This window comes from Symphalangus syndactylus, chromosome 7, assembly GCF_028878055.3.
Source record: "Symphalangus syndactylus isolate Jambi chromosome 7, NHGRI_mSymSyn1-v2.1_pri, whole genome shotgun sequence".
Taxonomy (NCBI): Eukaryota; Metazoa; Chordata; class Mammalia; order Primates; family Hylobatidae; genus Symphalangus; species Symphalangus syndactylus.
In genome coordinates this window covers 51773837-51796328 of record NC_072429.2, presented here as the reverse complement: position 1 = coordinate 51796328, position 22492 = coordinate 51773837, and the positions used below count along the sequence as shown (strand labels likewise).

At 44.4% G+C, this 22492-nt stretch overlaps 1 long non-coding RNA gene across 1 annotated transcript in view; it reads right to left on the bottom strand.

Annotated features, from left to right (window-relative positions):
- Window positions 1-18418, bottom strand: part of LOC129485727 (uncharacterized) — a 60507-nt gene extending 42089 nt beyond the window's left edge. Inside the window, exons 1-2 of the long non-coding RNA XR_008658776.1 lie at window positions 18281-18418; window positions 11668-11768 (exon numbers count right to left, since the gene is read on the bottom strand). This is a non-coding gene — a long non-coding RNA (uncharacterized lncRNA). The remainder of the gene's footprint in view (window positions 1-11667; window positions 11769-18280) is intronic.
- Window positions 18419-22492: the final 4074 nt, after the last annotated feature.

Sequence of the window (22492 nt, the reverse complement as noted above, 5' to 3'; positions counted from 1 at the left end):
AGAAGAGGTGTCCATTCAGATAATCTAGGGACTTAGAATTTTATTTTTGGTTTACATTCTTTTTACAATGAATATTACTATTAGTACCCCCTAAGCAGGATTGAAGTTCCTCCTTAAAGCACTTTCTTTTTAACCTCTTAAAAGTGAGGCAGATGGAGGCTGGGAATCCTAAGCAAATTCCTCAACTTCTCTGAACCTATAGTTCCTTACCTTAAACAGCATGGTACTGGCACAAAAACAGAAACTTAGACCAATGGAACAAAATAGAGTGCCCAAGAACAAATACACACACCTACAACCATCTGATCTTCAACAAAGCTGACAAAAACAAGCAATGAGAAAAGGAGTCCCTATGCAATAAATGATGCTGGGATAACTGGATAGCCATATGCAGAAGACTGAAACTGGATGCCTTCCTTACACTGTATACAAAAATAAACTCAAGATAGATTAAAGACTTAAATGTAAAACCCAAAACTATAAAAACCCTGGAGGACAACCAAGACAATACCATCCTAGATGTAGGAATGGGCAAAGATTTCTTTTTTTTTTTGAGACAGCGTCTGGCTCTGTCTCCCAGGCTGGAGTGCAGTGGCGCGATCTCGGCTCACTGCAAGCTCCGCCTCCTGAGTTCACGCCATTCTCCTGCCTCAGCCTCTCAAGTAGCTGGAACTACAGGTGCCCGCCACCATGCCCAGCTAATTTTTTGTATTTTTAGTAGAGACGGGGTTTCACTGTGTTAGCCGGGATGGTCTCGATCTCCTGACCTCATGATCCACCTGCCTCCACCTCCCAAAGTGCTGGGATTACAGGCGTGAGCCACCACGCCTGGCCAGGAATGGGCAAAGATTTCCCGACAATGACAGAAAAGCAACCGCAACAAAAGCAAAAATTGACAAATCGGATCTAATTAAACTTAAGAGCTTCTTCACAACAAAATAAACTATTAACAGAGTAAACAGACAAATTACAGAATGGGAGAAAATTTTTGCAAACTATGCATCTGACAAACGTTTAATATCCAGCATCTATAAGGAACTTAAACAAATTTACAGGAAAAAACCAAACAACCCCATCAAAAAGTGGACAAAGAACATGAACAGACACTTTTCAAATGAAGATATACATGCAGCCAACAAGCATACGATTAAAAGCTGAACATCACTGATCATTAGAGAAATGCACATCAAAACCACAATGGGATGCCATCTCACACCAGTCAGAATGGCTATTATTAAAAAGTCAAAAAATAACAGATGCTGGTGAGGTTGTGGAGAAAAGGGAACACTTATACATTGTTGGTGGGTGTGTAAATTAGTTCAGCCATTGTGGAAAGCAGTGTGGCAATTCCTCAAAGAGCTAAAGACAGAACTACAACTCAATCCAACAGTCCCATTACTGGGTATATATCCAAAGGAACATAAATCATTCTGCCATGAAGATACATGAACACAAATGTTCACTGTAGCACTAGTCACAAAAGCAAAGACGTGGAATCAACCTAAATGCCCATCAATGATAGACTGGATAAAGAGAATGTGGTACATATACACACATTTTATGGAATATTGTGCAGCCATAAAAAACAGCAAGATCATGTCTTTTGTGGGAACACGAAGGGAGCTGGAGGCTATGATCCTTAGCAAATTAATGGAGGAACAGAAAACCAAATACCACATGTTCTCACTTTTAAGGAGCTAAATGATGAGAACCCGTGAACACATAGAAGGGAATAACAGATGCTAAGGCCTACTTGAGGCTGAAGGCTGGGAGAAGGGAGAGGAACAGGAAAAGTAACATTGGGTACTAGGCTTAGTGCCTGGGTGATGAAATAATCTGTAAAACAAACCACTGCGATGTGAGTTTACCTACATAACGAACCTGCACGTGAACCCCCCAAACCTAAGATAAAAGTTAAAAACAAACAAGCAAAAAGGGCAATAATGCCGTCCTTTCAAGGTTGTTGTAGGAATAAACAAGTTAGCGTGGTGCAATGGTTAATTTTATGTGTCAACCTGACTGGGGTAGGGGACACCAAGATAGTTGGAGAAACTATTTCTTGGTGTGTCTACGAGGTGTTTCAAAAGAGATTAGCATTTGAATCAGTAGACTCAGTAAAGATGATCCCTCACCACAGTGGGTGGGCATCATCCAAACACCACAGTGGGTGGGCATCATCCAAACTGTTGAAGGCCTGAATAGAACAAAAAGGCAGAGGAAGGACACATTCTTTCTCTGCTTGAGCTGGGACATCCATCTTCTTCTGCCCTTAAGAAGCTCCTGCTTCTTAAGCCTTCAGACTCCAGGACTATACCAGCACCCTATCCTTACCCTCACCCCTCATTCTTAGGCCTTCAGACTCAAACCCAATTATACCACTGGCTTTCCTGGTTCTTCAACTTGCAGACAGCATATGGTGGGAATTCTCAGCTTCTATAATCACATGAGTCAATTCCCATAATAGATCTCCTCATCTATATCTAGATCTGTATCCATATTCATATCTTTATCTATATCTATATATCTATGTATATCCTATTGGTTCTGTTTCTCTGGGGAACTCTGAAAAATACACAGATATTCATATAGTTGGCTTTCAAGAACGATTAGCCAATTGTCAATCAACAAACTTATCTCAATGGTGACAATGCTGAAAGCTGCACTCTTGAAGTCTAGTCTGAGTCAACATAGATCATTCCATTCTCACCAGCTAAGCATGATTGGCCTCATTTTATGATGAAGAAGCTAAGGCTCAGAAAGGTTAAGAACCTTGCTTGACATCAGCAGCTACTAAGCAGAGTGGTGGGATCAACACTGAACTGCGCCTCACCCCAGGCACACACAGCCTCTTCCCTACTTCAGCCTTAGCACTCCTGGAAGCCCGGCCCCACCTACACCTGCCCAGCCCCATCTGTACTGTCCCCAGGAGGGATGTGTATGTGAACAAGAACCTTACCCAGCACCCTGAGGTTGGGACCCAGAGCACCTGTGCCCTTCATGAATCCCTCAGTGGTGAAGACTGACACTGACACGAATGCCACAGCAGGCAGGGGGAGGAACGCCCCTTAGGTTGCCTGTGAGAGAGGCGTATGTGTCATCCACCCATAAGCAAGCATGAAGATCATACCATCTGCATTTTAAATTGGCCTCATTTCTACACTCTTTTGTTTCCACTTTTACTTTTCCTCTTTCTCAACTTTTTCCAATCCATATTTTATGCATGTTTGTTAGATACTTTAAATCATATTAGGAATAAGTTAGGAGTGACATAAACAAGCTGGCAAACAAGCTCTGCAGAAGGTCCACTTGAATGCCCCAGGAAAACCAAAACAGACGAGGGTAGAAGCTGCCCTCCCTTCAGACAGATCCCAGTGCAGCCCTGCTAGTGCCGGGTGAGTCACCCAGGAGAGCCCCACATCCCACCTGCCTCACAGAGCCTGGAGAAACTGAACAAGCTGCCAGCTGTCCTGGATGTGGGGCCTCCAGGCAAACAGAAGACAAGGGAACCGAGGCTTGGCCACCTAACCATGTAAAACAGAACAATTCAAGTAGAAGACGGAATCCAGGAGGCAGGGCTGGGAGGAGCTAGGAAGAAGGTCCTGGGGGCTTGTCCACAAAGCCCTCCCCTGCCTGACAGCCACCGGCACCCTCCAGATGGCAGAGGGGTGGGAACACAGGAGGCTTGTACCTAGTGCCCTGTCCCAGGGAACAGGACTTAGGCATTGTTTTCAGAATAGGCGGAGGAAGCGTCTACCTCAAATCTTGCTAACTGTTCAAGGGCCAGTGTCATCAGTGCATGGCCAAATTTGAAATTTTGTCTGAAACCAACCTAAGCTTCAGGTTTGGGTGGGTGCTGGTGATATTTTAATTGCACAAGGTGGGAGGGGGTGTATTTTTAACATGTAAATTAAATCATATATCTCCCTTGCCTAAAAGTCTCCAACAGCTTGCTATGCCACTTAAAACAAAACCCCAAGACCCACAGCTTGGTCTTGCCATGCCTGCCTCTGGGAGCCACGCTGTCAGCCTCACCCCTTTCTCACTGCACTCAAGTGAGCGCCCTGCTTGTCTCTCATCCTGGGACACCCCCCACCATCTTGATCTTTTCCAGGATGGCTGCCAGGACTCAGCTGACCCAGAACCTCCTCCATGGGGTCACCCTGAAGGAGTTCAGGACACATCACTCCAAAATATGCTGCTTTAGTATATTGGTTACTTTAAGCTGAAGACATTTGAAAACCGGCAAATGCTGGGAGAGGCTTTCTCTGAACTCCTCTATCTGCCTAAAGACATATCCTCCTAAAGGAATTCCATTGTCTTCAATCCCCTCCCCAGGAGTTTTCATCAACCAGAGAAACTGGAGTCTTACCACCGGACAGGATGCTAGAAGTCCACACCACGCCCATACAAAACTGGCCCAAGCTGTCATTTCTCCCACCTACTCTTCCAAGGTCTCATCTGTCTTTCTTAAAAACTGTTTAATCTGCCCTAAGTGGCCTACCTCCCCTTCCCCTTCCCCTTCCCCTAGGGAAACAAGCTCTCACATTTTGCTGCTTTTTGGGATATTCAGTTTTTATCCTGGGATGCTCTTGTGCACGTAATATTTAAAATTAATAAATTTGTTGATTTTTTCTCCTGTTAATCTGCCTGTTGTTTGTTTGTTTCATAGGCCCAGCTACAGAACCCAGGAGAGGAGAGGGGAAGTCTTTGCTTCCCCTAACACCCTCCCCTAGCCCCGGGAGTCACTGTCCTGTCATCTCCCGGGTTATTTTTTCATGGCAGCCTCAGCATCCGAACTTACTCTGTCTTCACTGGGCTCTTCCCTCCAGAATATGAGCTCTGTGAGAGCGGGGCCTTGCCCCTTCACCTCTTCAAGCTGTCACAGTGTCCAGCCCAGAGTCCACTCGCACTTCGTAGGTCCTGCTCATGCCACCCTCTCCCCTTGGGGAAGCCTCATCCAGCAGAGGAACTCGCCCAGCACCACACTGCCCACAGGGGGCGCTTGACCTGAGCAACCCAGCCCCACAGCAGGCACTTGGTCTCCATAAAGTGCTGCCTCCGCAAATATTTGTCTCAGAAAGGCAAAAAAAGCAAGAAATCCGGAAGTGTCAGGGGTTTTTTGTTGTTGTTGTTTTTCGTTTGTTTGTTTTTGTTTTTGAGACAGGGTCTCACTCTCACTCAGGCTGGAGTGCAGTGGTGCGATCTCCGCTAACTGCAACCTCCACCTCCAAGGGTCAAGCAATTATCCTGCCTCAACCTCCCGAGTAGCTGGGACTACAGGCACCCACCACCACGCCTAGCTAATTTTTGTATTTTCAGTAAAGACAGGGTTTTGCCATGTAGGCCAGGCTGGTCTCAAACTCCTGACCGCAGGTGATCTGGACGCCTCGGCCTCCCAAAGTGCTGGAATTACAGGCGTGAGCTATTACACCCGGCCTGTCTCCTCTTATTTCTACAGCTGTCCACACTTCTAGCCACACAGACTCTATCCCCCACCTGCAGGGCTCCCAGCCTTCCCTGATTCAGCTGAGGAGCCTTGGCAAGGTGCCCACGGAGGATGCTGGGTCTCTGGGAGCTTGGACCATGTTCTTCCTGCTCATCTGCACGTCGACCAGCGTGCATCAAGCACATGGCACAGCATCTGGCCTGCAGCCAGCCCTCAGTAAAATTCTTGTTGAATGAATGAATAAGAGTGAGCCTGGAGGAAGATGGGTAAGCATGATCGAATGCCTCTGATCCCTGATAGGACAGTACATCATGGCACCACTCAGGACCACTTCAGCAGTCCCCAAACTTAAACATGCTCCCAAGTCTCCCCAGGGAGCTTCTTAAAAATGCAGATTCCTGGACCTCACCCTCCAGATTGTGGAGCTGAGACACAGCCAGGTTTGGGAATCATGGCATCCAATACTAGGAGCTGATAGATGATTGGACACTATATGCTTGGCCCAGTGCAGGCAGGAGGATCACTTGTGTCCAGGAGTTTGAGACCAGCCTGGGCAATATAGTGAGACCTCATAAGAGGAAGGAGAGAAAGAAAAGAAAGAAAGAAAGAAAGAGAGAAAGAGAGAGAGAAAAGAAGGAGGAGGAGGAGGAGAAAGAGAGAGAGAGAGAGGGAGAAAGAGAGAGAGAGAGAGGGAGAAAGAGAGAGAGAGAGAGGGAGAAAGAGAGAGAGAGAAAAAAATTATACACTTATTCTCCCCCTTAGTTGGTCAGTGGCTCTGAATTTCTGGATCATGATGAGGCTGTGCCACTTTCTGTGCTGTACAGAGCCACTGCCCTCTTGGGCACTTGGTGAATTGTGAATGTATATTAATAGTCATAAACCTTTTCCCTTTATCCTTCCAAGCTTCTTCTAAGGGAGAATCCAGTTCTTCCCTCTCACTGTGAATGGTGGGCTTACAGGTCTTGAAAAGAGCATAAAGGAATTAACCTGGTGATGACAGGAAAGTGAGTGCATCCTTCCTGAATGCAGCCAGCTGCTGGGAGAGAATCCAGGAGACCAGCTCAGGCTCAGAGGAAAGTGAGTGTGTTCTTCAATCAAACCATATTAAGTGCTACAAGAGTCACTTTAAAAGGAGGTGACAGAAAAACACCAACGGAAAACTGGTCCTAAGGTAATGTGGGCCTGAAATCGAGTCTTAAAAAAGAGCCAGTTTGGGAAAAGGTGAGGTATGAATGGAGAGAAATCAAATACTGAGCATGACCTCCCAGCAGAGAGTTGAAAACAATGCAGCAGGCTTTCCAGCAGGGAGGAGTTTATTAATAACACTAATAATATAATGAAATGTATAGTTGTGAGGCGCTTCTCCTTCAGAGAGGTCAAAGCATTTTCCTGTGTGGCCAAATCCCTCTGCAATCTGATTCAATGGTTTCTGTGGCTGGGACAGAAGGGAGGAAACTGAGGCATGGGGAGGCAGGGTGAAATTAAGCCACCTGCACCATTCACAGCAGATCAGACCCATGTGAGATCAGACATCCTTGAGCCCAGGCTGGGTCACGTGGTAGTCTGTGCAGAACATCGGTGCCTCCCTCCCTGAGCTCCTCCCCTTACAGCAGTCTCTGCTAGGCTGCCAAGGGGGTAAGTGGGCTGTGTTGATGTTCCTTTGCACTCGCATTGCTCTTAGGATAAAACCCACACTCCTTAGTATGGCATCAGGCCGAGGTCTTCATGATTAAGCAACACCCTCCTTTCCAGCCTTTGTTACAGCAGCAACTAGGAAACTAATACCTGACTCAGGGGTCATCCAGGGGTAGAGAAAGAGTGTCCTAGTCATTTCCTGCAGCAATAACAAAATACCTGAGATTGGGTAACTTATAAAGAACATAAAGTTTTTATTTCTCACAGTTCTGGAGGCTGGAAAGCCCAGGACCTGGGCACTGGCAGATTCCATGTGTGTCTGGGGAGGGCTGCTCTCTGCTTCCAAGTTGGTGTCTTTTTGCTGCATCCTCCAGAGGGGAGGAGCACTGTGTCCTCACATAGCAGATGAGACAGGAGGGATGAAGTTGCCCCTTCAAGCCCTTTTATAAGGCACTAATCCATTCATAAGGGCCAAGCCCCCATGGCCTACTCACCTCCTAAAGGCATCACTTTGCAACACTATTGCATTGGGAATTAAGTTTCAACAGGAATTTTGGAGAAGACACAAACATTTAAACCATAGCAGAAGGAAAGGGGCCCCCTCCCCCTCCAGCCCATTCAGCCTCAACCACTACGGTGGCCCCACCTGCCTGTTCCTGTTTCTCAGTTATGCCAACAAGTGCGCCAGGGTCCCCATCTCCACACCAGGGCTGGGAGTGTCCAGCCCTCTTTCTCTACCTGGATAGTCCCTGAGTCCTTGTATTCGTTTCCTAGTTCCTTCCTAACAACATACCTCAAATTGGGTGTATTAAGGCAACAGAAACGTATAGTCTCAGTTCTGGAGACCAGAAGTCTGAAATCAAGATGCTCACCAGGGCTATGCTCCCTTCGAAGGTGTGAGGGCATCTCTCCTAGACTCTGGTGGGTCCCTGGCGTGTGGCGGCATAACTCCAATCATCACCTGGCACTCCCCCTGTGTACGCGGCTGTTCCTGTGCCCAAACCTTCCCCCCCCCTTTTTTTTTTTTTGAGACAGAGTCTCGCCCTGTCTCCCAGGCTGGAGTGCAGTGGCGCGATCTCGGCTCACTGCAAGCTCCGCCTCCCGGGTTTCCGCCATTCTCCTGCCTCAACCTCCCAAGTTGCTGGGACTACAGGCGCCTGCCATCGCGCCCGGCTAATGTTTTTGTATTTTTTTAGTAAAGATGGGGTTTCACCGTGTTAGCCAAGATGGTCTCAATCTCCTGACCTCGTGATCCGGCCGCCTTGGCCTCCCAAAGTGCTGGAATTACAGGCGTGACCCACCGCGCCCGGCCCAAACTTTCCCTTTTTTATAAGGACACCAGTCATATTGGGTTGGAGCCCATTCTAATGACCTCATTTTTACTTGATTACCCCTGTAAAGGACCTAATTCCAAATAATGCCACATTCTGAGGTACTGGGGCTCAGGATTCCCACCTATCTTTCTTGCAGGGAACACTGTTCCACTCATAATGGTCCTAAAAGCCGTAATTTGAGCATATCCCTAGGCCGGGCTGGGCTGAGTGCACCTTTCTGGTGTCCAGCACCTCTCTGGTGTTCTGCCTGGTCCTCATCACACCACACTATGAAGCCCACTTCTCTGTGCTCCGCACTTGCCTGTGACTCTGAGAGAAGAAATGGAGGCTTCTCTCAGATCCTACTCAGCTGGGTACATTGTGGGCATCAAACATGTTCCAATGAATGAATGCAGATGGTGATGGATCTTGCCAACGGTGGTGCTGGCTCCATTACCCGCCATCACCACAGGAGTACAGGTGAACACATGGTCAGCAGGCTTGAGTGACCTCTGTCCGGACTCCGGCCTCAAGGACAACTAGGTGAGCTGGCAAATTTAGTCCCATGCCAGCCTGGTCCCGACAGCTGGAAACTTCAGCAAAGATGGGGGCCCACAGGATGGCATTTCAGGAGCTCCAAACCATTGTCCTGAATGTCATCTTTCAAGCTGTGGTCATGAATGGCTGCCAAGTTGAAGAGAATTTTTTTTTTCTAGTTGTTTTTCTCCCGGATCTTTCTCAGCACCCCGCAGACCCATTCTTCTAGATGAGAGCCCTTGAAGGGGAACAATAGCAGAAACTCAAAGCTGTTGCTAAAATGTGCAGCTTGCTTCTGTTCCAACATCCAGAGCAGTTGCAGGGCCACCACTCACCCATTACTTTCTCATATTCACTCTGCTGCAAGTCAAAGGCCCACTTGGGGCTGGCTCACGTCCCTGTTGTGGCTGGAGCAGTCAGGACATTGCTCAGTGCTGGGTTTCCGACTGTAGCATCTGGCCTGTTCAAAGCAAGTTTTGAAATTAAAACCACTATCTTTCTACCCAGCTGTGGTAAAAATGCTGACGATTAATTTGGAAGTGTAGGTCACAGCTGTTCTTCAACAACTGGCACATCTGTGTGGACGCTCTTATTTCTGTCTTAGTTCTTTCCTGCTGCTCTAACAACATATCTTAGACTGAGTAATGTATAAATCATAGAAATTTATTGCTCACAGATCTAGGCATTTGGCAGTTCAAGATCAAGGAGCTGGAAGGTTTGGTGTCTGGTGATGGCCCATTTCTAATGATAGTCCCTTCTAGCTGTGTCTTCTCATGGTGGAAGGAGCATGCAAGCTTTCTCAAGCGTCTCTTATACGGACTCTAATGCCATCTACTGGGGCTTTACCCTCATGACTTAATCACGTCCTAAAGGCCCTGGCTCTTAACACTATTACATTGGAGATTAGGCTTCAACATATGAATTTAGGGAGGACACAAACATTCAAACCATAGTAAACTCCAATTTAATGAGCTATAAGATAAAGCTGTTTTCTCCAAGCTGGGTTGCTCACTCAGCGGTAGAACATCAATGAGCGTTGTATTTGCATTTACCCCTTTGTTCCCAACAGTGCTCTGGTGGGTTTGCGCGGCATAACTCCAAGTTGTCTTATCTATGTCTTTTTGATGTGCTAAGATCCTTCCCAGGGAATGCAAAACATGAGCAGGGTGTGGCTGGAAGTGCCAACACAGGTGGGAAGGATCCAGCCACTTCCCTTCTCCAGGGGTTCCTTCGTGTTCTCAGGGATGTGAGTTCCCCATCCTTAGAGTACAGCCTTTGCTTTCCATCACTGGTTGTTACACTAATAATTAACAATAATAGCAATCATTTACTGAGCAACTTCACAGCACCCTCCAAACTAGGCCCCCTTGTCCACACTCTATTAGAGAAGAAGCCAAGGGGTTATTTGCCAAACACTGACATGGTCAGTAAGTGGTAGATTTAGGAGTCTGGCCCCGGGTGGTTCAATTCCAGGGCCTATTTTGTTGGCTGAGTCACCATCAACTCCTATGGGTCTTGAGAAATCAGAGTCAAAAAACAAACTTTGAATTGAATGAGATGTAGCCCTGTCCTCTGCACATCCAGCACAACGCACATGAGCTGATCTTACCGACATAACTGGACTGAATCTTCCTCAATTGTTTTCCCCATTCCTGTCCTCCAATCATTGACGCAGATGGTGGGATGAGGCAAGAAAGCCAACTGAGTGGAAGCACAGACTGAAGCAGCACCAAAGAGAAGAAAATAACCTCCTTGTACCCAAGTAAGCCTCCAGCAGATTGGGCCCTGTGGGGATCCTTGCACAGCCTCATTGTAACAGCTGTGCCCTGGGTTCTTGTCTCTGCACTATCTATAGACTGTGCACAAATGACACTGGTTCCTGCACGCCTCACAGGAAAAGTAACTCAGCTCCTACCAGGCGAGCAGAGACGAAAATATGTCATAGGCTTCTATAGAAGTCATTCCTGTGCCAAGGCCAAAGGACAGGCTGGATAGGAGACCAGACTTTGTAGGAACTCTATATATGGAGAGAGGAAGTGAGAAATGGCCTCAACTGACTCCAGAGACCAAACATGTGAATGTTCTTCATTTTAATTGACTTCTAATTCACACACATGGACCCAGGAATGTTTATAAAACCCCACTTCTGACGTGGACTTCAAGCCTCAGTGACCCTGCAGGAGGAGCTGGAGGTGCTAAGGGAGGGTGAACCCCCTCCACTGCCTAAAGCCTTCCAGTGGCTCCCATTGCCTTTGGGAGGAAGTCCAAGCTCTTTGACCAGTCATGAGGTCTGCACAGTGTGGCTTCTACACCAGCCCAGGTCACTGCCACACCTGTGCTCCTGGGCTTCTGTAGAGTCCCTAACACGTCTTTCTCCTCTCTCCAAAGTAGCCATTCCCTATACCAAGCACACTCCTTGCCTGCTGACACCTGCTTATCCTTTGCATTTCTCCTGCTGAGGTTGTCTGAGCTCCCCAGAAACCCAGGTCAGTACATTTTCTAGGTTCTCTCCTAGCCCCTCTGCTCCCCTATTGAAGCACTCATCAGGATGGTGGAAACTGCTTGTTATTCAACAGAAAGCTCCCTGGAGGCAGGGTCCAGATCACTGTACCGTTACTGTCCACAGAGTGGACAATAGCATGGAGAAAACATTAACTGAAAAATAGATGGAGTAAGTGAGCACAGGGGTAAAGCTTGATTTTTTCCTTCTGCTCCTGAGAGGCCTTTTCCACTCACTGTTTTCATGTTCACAGGGTCCATCCAAGAAGGGAATGCCAAGGATCCACCCAAGTTCTCTGGGTTTTGACTGTATCACATCAAAAAATATAATCTGGCCACTATAAAAAAGACAAAAGATAACAATTGTTAGTGAGGGTGTGGAGAAAAGGGTACACTGTTGGTGGGAATGCAGATTGGTAGAGCAATTATGGAAAACAGCATGGAGGTTTCTAAAGAAATTAAAAATAGAACTACCATATGGCCTAGCAATTCCTCTTCTGAGTATATACCCAATGGAGATGAAATACCTTGTAAAGATATCTGCACTACCATGCTCATTTTAACATTATTTTTAGTAGCCAAGACATGGAGTCAACCTAAATGTCTGTCGATGGATGACTGGATAAGGAAAATGTGGGCCTGGGGCCAGTGGCTCATGCCTGTAATTCCAGCACTTTGGAAGGCCAAGGCAGGAGGACTGCTTGAGCCCAGGAATTCAAGACCAGCCTGGGCAACATAGTGAGACCTCATCTCTACTAAAAATACCAAAAAATCGGCTGAATGTGATGGTGCATGCCAGTAATCCCAGCAACTCAGGAGAAGCTGCAGTGATTGCACCACTGCACTCCAGCTGGACAACAGAGCAAGACCATGTCTCAAAAAAGAAAAGAAAAAAAAGTGACATATATATACATATATGTGTGTGTATATATATGTGTGTGTATATACATATACACATATGTGTGTGTATATACATATACACATATGTGTGTGTATATATATGTGTGTGTGTATATACATATACACATATGTGTGTGTGTGTATATATGTGTATATATATATATATATATATATATGATGGAATATCATTCAGCCTTAAAACAAAAAGAGATCTTGTCATTTGCCACAACATAGATGGACCTGGAGGACATTATCCTAAGTAAAATAAGCCAAACACAGAAAGAAAAATACGATCTCACTTGAAAGAGCTCAAAAACACTGAGATAGAGAATTCAACAGTGGTTACCACAGTTGGTGGAGAAGAAATGGTGGAGATATAGGTCAAAGGATACAAAATAGCAGATGTGTAGGATGAACAAGTCTAGAGATCTAATGTACAGCATCCTCATGTTAATAAAATTGTAGTGCATTAGGGATGTTTGTTAAGTAAATAGATCTAAGCTACTCTTGTCACAAAAGAGTAACTATGTGAGATGACAGATCCCTTCATTTGCTTCACTATAGAAACCCATATGTCTATATGTATCCCACAACATCAAGTTGTAAACCTCAAATATACACAATAATGTTTACTTTCAAAACAAAACATTGTTAGCAAATTAAAAAAAAAAATAAAAGAAAATCCATAAATCTGGGCTCAGGCTCCATCCATCAGACACAAAAAGCCACACCTGCCATCATCCATCATGGGGCTAATCCTGCTGTCAGCACCAGGAAGTGAGGACAGGGATGCAGGCCCAGCAACTCAGGGACACAAGATTTGGCAGCTTGCCTTTGGATACTCAAATAGAGTGTCTAAGAAACAAAGAGGGCTGGGCGTGGTGGCTCACACCTGTAATCACAGCACTTTAGGAGTCCGAGGCTGGAGGATGAGTTGAGCCCGGGAGTTTGAGACCAGCCTGTGCAACATAGGGAGACCTCATCTTTACGAAAATAAAAATAAAATAGCTGGGGGTGGCGGTGTGCACCTGTAGTCCCAGCTACTCAGAGGCTAAGGGGAGAGGATCATTTGAGCCTGGGAGGTCGAAGCTGCAGTGAGCTATGATTGTGCCACTGCACTCCAAACTGGGCAACAGAGCAAGACCTTCTCTCAAGAAAAAAAAAGAAAAGAAAAGAAACAAAGCAGACTTCTGTATACAGTGGGTGGAGAGATCATAATAAAATGTTACTTTGTCATTTAGACATATATGAATTTTTCACCTGGATTAAAGATATACTAAATTTTCTTTATGAATAAAAACATGCTGCCAATTAACATTGACCTGCTGAAAAGAAGGAAAGCCAACTCTGATTCTTTTTAATGTTTGAGTAAGGTGGCAAATAGGTCTCTTTATTAGTATAGTTAACGTGATTAGGCCAGAGGCTATTTCAGCATTTTCCTGCCTTTGGAATTGTCTGATTAGGACTTTAGGGGAATAGCAGCAACGTGCCTGTGAGTCCTAACTGCAGCGTCTGCCCTCATAATAACTACATGGGAGGACTCACACCCTCAACATCCTCCAGAAGACAGCCCAGGGAACACAGCTTTTAGGCTGTCCACGCATTTCTAAACAATCTCTCTTCTCTGGAAAGCTAAGCGTCCCAGACATGTTCGCACTCTGTGACCACCCCTCCTGGTACTGGGCAACTAGATTGGGCTAGAGCTGGAAATTTGGAATCAGGTCTATGAGCATCCAGTCACAATCTGGGCTGGTCCTGTGAACACAGAAGATTAAACACACACACACACACACACACACACACACACACACACACACACACACACGAAGAAGAACAGGGGCTCTGAGGACAGCCAGCTTCTCCTGAGTGGACTGAGCAGCAGAGAAAGTCCACGTGGAGAAATGGAACAGGAGGCAGCTGTGAGGTAAGCAACGAGGAAGGAGAGGGAGGAGGACTTCCTGGGTTCCCCTACTGCTCCCTCCCTGCCAACGTTTTCCCCTCTTATCCCTGGAGCCCTGTCCATGGCAAACCAATCACTTCACACCCTCAAACTCCATAGAGTTCTGCCTCCCCATGACTGACATATCTTGAGGTGATTGACAGTGGCTCACAAAGCCACCGACCTTGGTACTGCACCATGTTTATCTCCCAGATCATAACTGCACGGAAACATTGCTTTCCCAGCACCCAGCCCAGGATTTAGTGCAGCAGATGTGCTCAATAAATATTTATTGAGTGAGTATCAAAATAACTTTCCTTGAAGGCTTCTCGAGTGGAGGTTGTTCATTCACTCCCCTCCCACACACCATGAAGACAGATGGACATTCTTCCTGCTTCTAGACATCACTCCTCCTCTTTTATTAAAAAAAAAAAAAAAGTATCAACAAAAAACTAACAACTACTCCTCTCTGAAGTTTTCTGACATCATGGTCATCCACCCATCTCAACTTTATTCCACAAATCAAGTTCTCTCCATCCCGCCAGGCACCTCACAGCCTGTGGTTTGATTCCATCCCCAACAATTCCTCCTCAAGGTTTCACAGAACCCATTTCAGAAAAACACTTGGGAATGGCCTGGTGAGAAACTATGTGCCGAGTCTCAGGGTTACTCCGCGACTGGGACTAAGTATGCCAAAGAGGAGAGGTGAGTCCATCGCGTGAGTGTGGCTCATGCAAGCAGCTAAAGTGGAAAATCAGCTTTAAAAAAGGCTCTTTCTTTTAATAATAAGTAGAGTTCTTAGTTCTCTATTAAAATTGAACTGGGTAAACATTACAGCTGTTAGCACTTCTCTATAACAAGTACTCATTTAGCACTGTGGATAATAACCTGGATTTTTTTTTTTTTTTTTGACAGAGTCTTGCTCTGTTGCCAGGTTGGAGTGTAGTGGCATGATCTTGGCTCACTGCAACCTCCCCCTCCTAGATTCAAGAGATTTCGTGCCTCAGCCACTGGAGTAGCCAAATACCCTGAATTTTTATATTCCATCAAGCACTGAGACAGAACAACAACATCTATTTATCTCCCTTTTCACACTACACAAAACAAAGATAAGGAAGATGCCTCTGGAATGATAGGTGTGTTGATACATTGATCTAGTCTCCTTTTATAAGGCTCTGATTAGTTCTGTGTGGCTCAATTAGTGCAATTACATCCAAGGGGAGAAGTCCTACACAGAAAACTAAAATTAAACACAGTACACCTACCTTTGCCTCTCTTTGAACCCCTTGCGTTTTTTGGCTTCTGCATAACTGAGAGCTGTGCATATGGAGAACTTAGCACAGAGAGCAATGTTGGCAATTGCTAACTAACATTGCTAAGGAGGACTTAGCAGTGTAAGTGCCAGAGAGCTTCTTCTTGTAGAATCAGAGAGCAGGTCAGCTGTGTGATCCCCTGCCTGCAGCAGAGGCTGTGAAGGAAGAAGCCTCACAAACCCAGCCTGGCAAGCAGGGTGCAACTGCCCCCTCTCCCAACAAGAGATACCTGGCTATCACCAAATCGCAACATCCCTGATGCCAACCAACTAGATAATTCAGACCTAGGTTATTTCTAGGAAGCTTGAGGTAAATTTATCAGACTGTTGCCAAAGTCTATGCTTTACTTATAGACAGGAACATATGGGCTGATTGAACCATTCCAGAAAGACAGTCTGGTCATTGGGAAATCTGACTGATGAGGGCTGGGAGGGAGAAGTGACATCGCTGACAGGAAAAAGGAGAAACTTAAAGGAGCAACAAGACTCTCCTTCTCATAGAGAAGAGCAATGGACCAGACAGAGGCATCCCAAGAGTGACTGGAAAGTTTCAGGAATGTCAGTGCCTTTAGAGTCATGGGTTTGTTTGTTTTTTTAATTTTTAATTGCAAATTATAATTGCAATATATTTATGGGGTACAAGGTGATGTTTTGATATACGTATACAATGTGGAATGACTAAATCAAGCTAATTAATATCTGCATCACATCACATCCTTATTTTTAATGGTGAGAACATTTGAAATTTAGTGTCTTAGCAATTTTGAAACATGTAATACATTATTATTAACTTTAGCACCATGCTGTGCAATAGATCTCAAAAACTTATTCCTCCTGTCTACCTAAAACTTTGTACTCTTTGACCATCTCCCCATGGATATAGATGCAAAAATCCTCAACAAAATACTAGCAAACCAAATTCAACAGCCATTAAAAGAATCATCTACCATGATCAAGTGGAATTTATTCTTAGGATGCAAGGATGGTGTTTTAAAGCCCTAGGCCTTGTTGAAGAGTACTTGAATTTGTTTCGATAGAAATCGTATCTTGTTAGTTTTAGATTAAAATAATCCGCACAGTGATATTCATCTTATCCTGTTTATAACAGTGAAAAGCTGGCATTCTATGTATGAGAGAACATAATTAAATAAAATGAGGTTAACTCCACTCAATGGAATATTATGATGTAATCAAGCCAAGGATTCGAAAAAGAACATTATACAGTGGAAAATGCTTCAGATGCAATGCTAAGTCAAAATGTGAAGGGAATCAAAGTGTGCATAATGTTTATTATGATTTCACGTTTTTTAAATAAAATTTACGCCAAAAAATACATGGCCTGGCACAGTTCACCAAAGTACAAATGGTGGATACATTTAGGTGGTAGGATTATAGACTTTTTTCTTCCTCCTGCATACCAGTATGTTTCAAGTTTAATGAGCATGCACAGTTTTTAATGGATATATTTTATAAAAAATAATTACTTGAAAATATAAGTAAACTATCTCAATGGTCACACTATAAAAATCACAGGGAATCAAAATATGAAGGTAAGGAAACCACTCTATGAAACTAAACTATTCGCCTGTTGGAAGGTGAAGGAAAGCTGAAAAGACTTAAAAGTTAGCAGGGCAATTGCTCTCTGGAAGAAAAGAAAAACATGAGACTGATGCTTCAGACAGTACCCCTCTTATGCTTTACCACAAGGAAAAGAAGGAGCAAACAATGCTTTTCTTCTGAGAACTAGAATCAGGTGAGAAGGCTGTCCTTCACCTGGTGCATTTTTTATTTTGATTCTCCTGGACTTACAAGGGTTTTCATACCCTTCCTGTTCTCAAACTCCCAGGAACTAGAGTCGGAACCCAGGTACCACATATATCCTGAAACAACTGCAATTTCAAAAGAGGTTTGCAGTCCATTGGGAGAGTGTGTTCCTGCAGATGTGAGCTCTCTGTGAGCAAGGATCAACTTTGTCTTATTCACTATCGCAAACCTGATGCCTAGCACGGTGCTTGATTCCAAAGGATGTCTCAAAGCACGTTTGTTGAATGAATGTTTTTTTCAATATTTTCTCAGAATCAGGGTTTGCCTAAGCAGAGACTGGAGTTCAAGGTTAGTCGAAAATTGTATTTTATCCTATTTAGGTGGTTTTTTTTTTTTTTTTTTTTTTGAGAAGGAGTCTCGCTCTTTCGCCTAGGCCGGAGTGCAGTGGCGCTACCTCGGCTCACTACAAGCTCCGCCTCCCAGGTTCACGCCATTCTCCTGCCTCAGCCTCCTAAGTAGCTGGGATTACAGGCGCCCGCCACCGTGCCCGGCTAATGTTTTTTGTATTTTTAGTAGAGACGGGGTCTCACCGTGTTAGCCAAGATGGTCTCGATCTCCTGACCTTGTGATCCGCCCGCCTCGGCCTCCCAAAGTGCTGGGATTACAGGCGTAAGCCACCGCGCCCGGCCGGTTTTTTTTTTTAATATGCTATGGCAACACGTTATTTAGACAAATAATTTTACTATTTTAATTAGTTTAAAAATGGCTCCAATTAACGTGTGGTATTACCTTTAACATAGTTATTCACCCGTAGGAGAAAGAAGTTGAAGCCAGTCAGCACTATCCACTTAGTGCAATTTATCTGGATTATAGACAGGCTGCAAAGAAGGACATCAACAGCCTCTGGGAGACCACACTTGTAAACCCCAGCCTACCTCGTGATAACAATCGTTCCATTAACCCTAACCATTTCTGGGAATGATGCCTGTGGGACTGCCGTTTGGCACCAGAGCTGAGAGGAAAACAGGAGCCGCCATGTTTAAACCTCAGAGCCGATAGGTGGACCAGGAGAACTGGTGCCAGACAGCGTCTCCCATGATGCCCTGCTCTGAGACTTCCCACAGGCACCACTGGAAGCCCAATTGAGTCAAAATTGCTTTTGTGCAGAATTGCTTTTCCTGTCACCAGTTTACAACATGTCACTGGTTCTTGTGGTGCACAGACAAATTCAAAGATTTCACTGGCTTTTTCCTGTCCTATCAGCTATCCAGCTGTCTGCCATCTCCACAGTGAAGGGCTCTGCAGCTCCTCCAAATGAATATAATAGTAAAAATGCTTTAAGTAAATGAGGTCCTGGCAGGGTTCAAGGGCTTCCTCATTCAGTATCAGACCTTCACGTTAACCTTCACAGGGTCAGAATTGAGAAATGAAATTAGAAACACCTTTAAGGAAATGGATTGTTGAGTTTAGCAAGAAGAGCCACGTTAACAAAGTCTTTCAGGTGTGGGAAGGGCTTCTACACTGTGAAGAGCTAATTCTCATCTCCTCTAAACCAAGAACAAGAAAAGCCTCGTTCAAGAGCAGGGCATCGTGGGAGACACTGGCTGGCACCAGTTCTCCTGGTCCAGCCACCAGCCCTGACTGAAACAAGAAGAGTTTCAGTTGAAACTTGAGGGATTTCATGGAGGTTTCACTTACCTTTGGTTCTGTGACATTCTTTCCCTAGGATTCTCATCTTTCTGAGAAGTTTTTAAACAATTCAGTCTGAATGCAGAAGACGGAGCAGATGGCCTTTAAGGACCTTCATCTTTAAGATGATGGACAATTTAAGAGCTTCAAGAGGAAACTGTACCTTGTCCTTTGACAGTCATTTCAATTCTAACAAACATTTTTAAAACACCAGGCACATATTCTCATACAGATGATGGCCTGGCAGCATTCTCATCCATTTCAACCTACTGATTGATTTCTTCTCTTCCTTATTGAGTACTGTCCACTTCTCCTCCAACTGGGGCTCTGGCCCTTCCATCCTCTTCAGGTCCCTGTGCACTCACACTATTTCCTCTGCAGTAAAGGAAGGTCTATTCCCCTTAAATTATACAGTGCCCTTAAAAAGGGAGATTATTAACCACTATGTCTTGATCAACTTCCAACATGGGAAATTATTTTGCCTCCCTACAATTTCCCCTGTCATTCTAATTAGAAATTCTATTTAATATCCCACTCAAAATAAAACCTGTTGCAGAGGGGGCTGCCTCAGAGGGACCTGCCTTTTCCAGCACAGGGGAGGCAACATTTCCGAGATGCATGACTAATACTCCTCGGGCAGAGGCTGAGTACATTGGGTTCCTTTGGGAGCAAAGGTACCTCCAAAAGATCAAATTAGTTTTCATTTTATGCCTGAGGGAGGCAATCCCACAAGACAGATTTTTTTTCCCTCCAGCATTTTGCAGCATATTCTCAGATTAAGAATCAAGACAAGAACTGCTTGGTAATATTGTGTGGATGACGCATTACATGGGGCTGATTCTGTGAGATCATGTCATCCTGTTCTGTTAGAGCAACTCGATGTGCCTTCCCTGTGCACCCCAGCTCTGTGAGTCACCGCGTGATATATGTCCAGGAAATGCAAAACGGTGCTGAAGACTAAAACAGTGCTAAAAACTCAGGATTAAAAAATTGAGGCTTCCGGCCTGGGAATGGAGAGTGAAAAAAGTAAACTCTGAGGTGCGGAGCAGGTCTTCATTTCTGTTTTTCTTTTCCTTTGCCTCTATCCTTGTTTTTGGTGTTATTTAAGTATAGGATCCTCAAGGGATCATAGTTTATAAGTAGGCACTGTAGATAGTAACTGTTTTTGAAGTTTTATTTGCCTCAAAAATGAAGTTTATTTTCACCCCACATCCTAAGAAGATTTTGTTATCAAAAAATGACTAAATATCTATGTGTAGAATATACAGGATGAATGCTAAGTACCATTGGCTAAATAAGCTCCACTCATGCCTGGAGAGTCCTATAATACAAAACAGTCTCCATATATACAAATTTACAGCATATTCGAATGACAATAGAATGAACAAACTATCAAAAATAATCTAACAAAGACCAAATATAAATTTAGTCCTATGCAAATACCTTCAATAGAAAAAAAATTATGTGCTGAACCACAAACAGTGAGAATCCAAAGTTTAAAATCTTAGGCCGAGCCAGGAGGATCACTTGAGCTCAGGAGTTTGAGACCAGCCTAGGCGACATCATGAGACCTTGTCTCTATTTAAAAAAAAAAAAAAGAGTTTAAAGTCTTTTCTTCTTCTGCCTCTATCTTCTAAATTTCAGTAAATAAAAGAATTGGTGAACCTAAGTTTGGTGAGGCAAACTTGCAGAAAAAGATAGAAACAGCAGAGATTAATCAAGCCAAGATGTTAACAAGGATAGAATCTCTTTCTGTCACAGTTGACCTTTCCAACCTAGTGCATAATACTTCTCACTCCAGGATCTTAAGGCACTAGGACAGCCACACAAATTAACAGGAGTCCAGACCCCCAGGGTTGAAAAGCAATCAGACAGAGTACATGATAAATACCACCCATTCCTCAAAACCACCATCCTTCTCCTGTTCAAAATATACTTTAATGAGCAGGGCAGCATCTTTCTGGGCTTTGAGTGCTACAGGCCTGATTTCGACCAAAGTGTGGTTAAATCCAAAGAGGTTTGCCCCATTAAGCTGCCACTGTGTTCCATATAGGGTGAATCACTCAGGGTAGTCACTTCAACAGGCAAAATACACTGGAACCATTATTGGGTTTGGAAGTCAGCAGACCAGGCAGAACCTGAAGGATCCTCTGTACCCAAACACTCACACCCCAGAGGAACTTCCATTCTCTCTGCCCCACACTCCATTTATTTGACAACATGGAGCAATGAGGGTCACTCAGGTACCCTGTACTGGGCTGGGGCTGAGGACCCAGTGGGGCTGCCAAAGAAATGTCATATTATGGATGCACATGTGCCTTTACAATGAATTTTCTTTGGCCTGGCAGCTGAAGCATGGTATGCACAGGTGGCAGATGGTGGGTGGTAGCTGGGAAACTAAGAACCAACTTTGATTTTTCCCAATTTTCAGGGCCAGCCATGGGAAACATCACTAGTGGTCCCAAATGAGTTCAAAGTGAGTGCCCTAGAGGAAATAGTAACTATTACAACTATAAAATATGCTCTCAACATTTGGGAGTTATAATGATGTTCATCCAAGAGCTTAGACATCATGGCAATGGCATGGCCTAAAATCAACGTACAAGACTAAATGATATGTGAACAAGTATGAGACAAGATGACTCCCAGGCCTGCAGGTTTAATTATAGCTTGATTGAAAGTAATTATTGTCTTAAAAAGCCATGTCGATCACAAAGATTGGTCAGTCATGGAAGGTATTGATATTTATAAAAGATAATTTCATCATTGCATAGATAGACATCACAGATACCTGGAAATGGAACACCGTAAACCCATGTTTTCTAAATTACCCTTGGCTAGAAAAGGCAACTGAAACCAGAGGCAACGATTCTTTCTTAGCTAATTTTTTCTTAATTTTGAGATAACTATAGATTCACATGAAGCAATAAGAAACAATAGAGAATAATCCCATGTACCCTCTACCCAGTGTGCCCCAATAGTAACACCATGCAAAACCTTGGTGCAATATCATAACCAGAATATTGACACTGACAGAGTCAAGATAACATCTTCACTACAAGGATCTCTGATGTTGCCCTCTTACAATCACATCCACTTCCTTCTCCCTTGACCTCTCCCTTAGCCCCTCCCACCTCTGCCTCATTTACCCCTGGCAACCACCAATCAGCTCTCCAGTTCTATAATTCTGTCATTTCAAAAATGTTATATAAATAGAATCACACAGTATGTAATCCTTTGGATTTTTTTTCCACTCACAATAATTCACTGGACATTTATCCAAGTTGCTGCCTATACCAATAATTTGTTCCTTTTTACTGTGTAATAGTATGGATATACCACAGTTTGTTTAACTGCTCACCCATTGAAAGACATTTTTTATTATTTCCAATTTGGGGATATTATGAGTAAAGCTGCTATGCACAAACATTAAGAAGTTTTCATTTCTCTGGGGTAAA